Genomic DNA, 5,487 nt, shown 5'->3' on the forward strand with positions numbered 1-5,487 from the left:
GATAGATGATCGATAGGTAGGTATATATATAGATGATAGATAGATAGACAGATAGATGATAGATAGATAGATAAAGATGTTGCTGTGGCTAGGTGCCTTCAAGTTGGTTCCAACTCATAGGGACCTTGTGTACAACAGCACAAAACACTGCTTCGTCCTGTGCCATCCTCACAATCGTTGCTATGCTTGAGCCCATTGTTTCAATGAATGCATCAATCCATCTCATTGAGGGTCTTCCTCTTTTTATGTCCTTGCAAGATGTCCACCAAGCATGACGTCCTTCTCCAGGGACTTTAATATATTCAAACTACATAAGACAAAGTCTTTTCATTCTCATTTCTAGGGAGAATTTTGGCATACTTCTTCTGACAGATTTATCTATTCTTCACCAAAACCATATGAAATGCATCATTTCTTCTTCTGTCCTGGACTATGAATAAGGAACACTGAAGACAGTAGATAGATAGATAGATAGATAGATAGATAGATAGATAGATAGATAATAGGTAGATAGATAGATAGATAGATAGATAGATAGATAGATGCCCTCAAGTTGGTTCCACCTCATACGAACCTTGTGTACATCAGAACAAACACTGCCTACTACTGTGCCATCATTACTATGATAGGCAGATATCAACAACTTTTGTGTGAGACAAGATGAGACCCCCAAGCAACCAAGTGTAGGGAGAAAGAGTTGCAAGGACAGAGTCCTCCAACATTAAGAAGACAGGAAGAAAAAGAGGAGCCATCAGAGGTAGCTAATGAAGCATGCATGGTGCTGGGGGTCGGCAGGCTAAGTGGAGTTGTCTCCAGAAGGTGGACGTGCTAGACTCATGGTGTCAAGTCAGATGAGGAGTTATGGATGTGGTGGTCACCATGACCTTGACAAGAGCAGTTCTAGTGGTGAGTGTCTGGTTGCAGTGGACTGGAGAGAGGAGGAGAACTGGGGCATCAAGCAGACAGCTCCTAACCTCCCTTCTGTTGGTAAGCACCATTGAGTTGGTTCAAACTCATAGAGACCCTGTATAGGGTTTCTGAGGAGCAGCTGATGAGTTTGAACCATCAAATTTGCAGTTCAAGCTGACCTTGTAGTCAAGTGCTTATCCTACAGCGCCACACTAAGACTCTTTCCTACCTCTGAGAAAATACCATCAGAAGAGACTTTCAAGGGTCTGAGCCTTTACATATTCTCCTATCGGCAGCTGGACTCATCTATCCTGCCTGCTTCTGTAAGGAGGAAGCAACTGGACTGCTTGTAACAGGTTATATAAACTCTCAGATTCCAAGCGTATTCCTCAGCCCTCTCTCTTTCCTCTCTTACTTCAGTAATTTTCTCCTTACTGCATTTCCCTCAGTATACAATCCCGCCATTATGTCTCCAATTAAATGAAAACAAAATCTTTTTGACCTCACATCCCGTACAACTCCTTCTCACATTCTCTTTCCCTTTGTGATGAAACTCTCCAAATGAGTTTTCTGCTTGATGCCCCAGTTCTCCTCCTCTCTCCAGTCCATGCAACCAGACACTCACCACTAGAACTGCTCTTGTCAAGGTCATGCTGACCCCCATATCCATAACTCCTCATCTGACTTGACACTTCAGCAGCACTAGACACCATGAGTCTAGCACGTCCACCTTCTGGAGACACTCTCTCCACTTAGCCTGCCGACCCCCAGCACCATGCATGCTTCATTAACTACCTCTGATGGCTCCTCCTCTTCTTCCTGTCTTCTTAATGTTGGAGGACTCTGTCCTTGCAACTGTTTCTCCCTACACTTGGTTGCTTGGGGGTCTCATCCTGTCTCTACAAAAGTTGTTGATATCTGCCTATCATAGTAATGATTGTGAGGGTGGCACAGCACTAGGCAGTATTTGTTCTGTTGTACACGAGGTTCCTATGAGGTGAAACCAACTTGAGGGCATCTATCTATCTATCTATCTATCTATCTATCTATCTATCTATCTATCCGTCTATCTACTGTCTTCAGTGTTCCTTATTCATAGTCCAGGACAGAAGAAGAAATGATGCATTTCATATGGCTTTGGTGAAGAATACTGAATATACCATTGACTTTTTGAAGAATAGATAAATCTGTCAGAGAAGGACATCATGCTTGGTAAAGCAAGGATCAACATAAAAAGAGGAAGACCCTCAATGAGATTGATGCATTCATTGAAACAATGGGATCAAGCATAGCAACGATTATGAGGATGGCACAGGACGAAGCAGTGTTTTGTGCTGTTGTACACAAGGTCCCTATGAGTTGGAACCAACTTGAAGGCACCTAGCCACAACAACATCTTCATCTATCATCTATCTATCTATCTGTCTGTCTGTCTATCTATGTATCTATCTATGTATGTATCTATCTATGTGTGTATGTATGTATGTATGTATGTATGTATCTATCTCTCTATCTCTCTATCATCTATAATCTATCTATATACCTACCTATCATCTGTCTGTCTATCTATCTATCTATCTATCTATCTATCTATCTATCTATCTATCTATCTATCTATCTATATTATCATCTACCTTTCCACCTACTCATCACTGTATCCACCCGGTATCTTTTTTTCTTTGTCTCTCTCTCTTTGTTTCAGCATCTTCAGCCCTTTAACAGTCTCCCAAACATCAAACTCAACTGCCTATTGGACAATCCCACTAGATGTATCATGTTGTTGTTGTTAAGTACAACCAGATTCCAATTCACAACAACCCTGTATAGGATATCTGAGGAGAGGTTGGTGGATCTGAACCATCGACCTTGTGGTTAACTGTCCAGTGTTATCCTAAAGCACCACACCAGGACTCCAGGTCTATCATATGTGTCTCACGCTTAACATGTACAAAACCAACTTTGCAACCTTATTGCTAACCCTGTCCCTTTGTCCATCTCCTCCATCTCATTAATGATACCTTCATTCTTCCAGGTACTGAAACAATAATAAACTAAACTGTATAACTAGTATGGATTCTTCACATTCTCTCACATCTCCCATTCACTCCATAAGCCAATGCTGTTGTCTCTACTGTTAAAATGCACCCAGAATTCACTAACTTCACTGCTATCACTCTGGTCTAAGCTCTCAGCTGGATGATTTCAATAACATCCTGATCAGTCTATTTACTTCGACCCTTGCTCTATTCACATTGTTCTCAACACAGCAACCGAGAAGCCCCTTTAGACATACAGCAGGCTTTATTACTCTTCTATTCAGAGCCATCCAGCCACTTCCCATTTCACCTGGAGTTAAAACACATGACATAATAACAGCCCACATGGCCTTTTGTGATATGCCCCCTGACTTTTCTCCAGTCTCATCTCTCACTTGTTTCTCTTTGTGAATGTGCCTTCCTCTCTTGTGGTCTGAGGCTGCTTGCCCAGATTTAGAAGAGAGAACACTCTCATATTTAATGTGCAGGCAGGACACAGGTCCACTGGACTTTTCTCAGGTGAGACACCTTATACTTATTCCCTGTGGGGAAGCCATTGGGTCCTAGGTGAGCTGAGTGGCCAAGCTTATTGTAGGGAGTGGATAGTATTAGGAACAATAACTTGTTCCCAGGAGTATCTGGGATGTGAGGTTATGAATGGGCTTTTGCTCCCTTTGTGCAATTGAAAGGGGATTTTCCCAGGGATATAATTTTTAGGTTCTGTCTCCGTCTGTCATGCAGTTGCCCGGTGCTAAGGGTGGATCTGGTGTGGTGCTGTGAATTAATGCTCTGGACTGCAAACTCTGTTTGAGTCACAAGGTCGGTGACTCAAGGTCATCAGATGCTCCTTGGAAAATCTCTACAGGGGAGCTATGGGTCGGATCCAACTCTATGGCTCTTAACAGCAACAACAACAACAACAACGAGGAGGGATCTGGTTTACTGGGGAAGGACTATGTCACTGTGGAGTAAGTGCAACTCCCCTAAGTGCCCAGCCAACCCAGACCTTTCAATGACAGACATGGACCATGCAGTAGGAGATGGCTGGTGAGCAGCAGAATGAACAGTGGGTGAGACTTCCCCAATAAACTACCAGCACCCAACACCCATCTCACGGTCTATTTTTGTAGAAATGCAAATTAAGACAGTCTGGGTGTATGGCACAGGTTAGAATCTAAAGCCACGACTCTTTGTTGAGCATTTGCTGCATGGAGTGGTGGTTCTGTGATAGATTTCCTGCCTTCCATGTGAAGACCTGAGTTCTATTCCTAGCCAATGCAGTTCATTCACAACCCCATCTTCAATGGAGGCTTGCATATTGCTATGATGCCAAACAGGTTTCAGATTAAGATGGATTTGGAAGAAAGACCCAATTATCTACTTCTGAAAAAGACTCCAATGCAAACCCCAGGGATCAGAATGCTCCAATCTGCTGTGGGCATGCCACAGGGCAAGCTGTGTTTCAGTCTGTTGCGCCTAGGATCACCATAATTCAGGGTCCTACCCAACCAAAGGCTACTAACAACAACAAAGTAATGCCAAGAAGACCTTCTAGTTTCCCGATTTCATTCCCTGGGAAACAGCTATATTTCTATTTGTGAGGGTGGATCTTGTCAGCATCCAATACTAAGAAGGAAATCTCTAGGATCAATCACAAAATCCTACAGTGAGCAAAGTGAGGTGCTTACCATATATTTCTCAGGCTGATACTGACAAAGACTACATTTCCCAGATTTGCTTGCAGGTTGTTTGATACCATATGGCTGGGTTTGGCCAATGAGAATGTAAATAGTAGCGATGCATCCCTTGGGGAGTCCAAGCCAGTTAGAAGCAAGTGTAGATTTCCCACATCCTCCTCTGCTTGGCCCTGTGGTTGGAATGGCAAACTTTCCAATGGGAGAATTCCAGATCTTATGTCCCCCTCTGGAACCCAGCCATGCCATACTAAACTGTGATTGGAACAAGAAACACAACTAGGTTGTATGTGGTCATTGATAATAGATATTTTTTCTGTTCCAGAAACCAGCATTAAATGTCCTACATCATATGGTTCCCTGAGAGTGACTTTGAAGCAAATAACATTCTTCCACATAATCATTGAAACGTCTATTTATTAATAAGTTGGTGCAGTATTTATTTGTTTTAAGATAGAACATAAAAAATCAGGTAAGAATTGTTTGCATAATATATATGGAAATCAACCTATTAAAGTTGTTCAAATATTGGACAGAGCCAGAATATAAATTACACATACAGTTTAAAAATGACAGGAAATCATATTAGAAAGAGCACTAAAGGCCACTTGTGGAATAGTTGGGTTCCCGTGGAAGCCAGAACGTGAAGAAAAAGCCTACTTACATAGCATGAGACAAATTTAGGGAGCAAGGCACCAGAATTCTATGCCATAAAAGGGGGTTAAAGAAAAAACAACCCAAAATCAAATACAATGGATTTGTGTCTCTGGAAACCTCAATTTGTTCAGAGATTAGGTGTTTTTCATCATTGCTACATTAGAAAGGGGTGAGGGGAAGAGCCAGGGATA

Source organism: Chrysochloris asiatica, unplaced genomic scaffold (genome assembly GCF_000296735.1).
Source record: "Chrysochloris asiatica unplaced genomic scaffold, ChrAsi1.0 scaffold00001, whole genome shotgun sequence".
NCBI lineage: Eukaryota > Metazoa > Chordata > Mammalia > Afrosoricida > Chrysochloridae > Chrysochloris > Chrysochloris asiatica.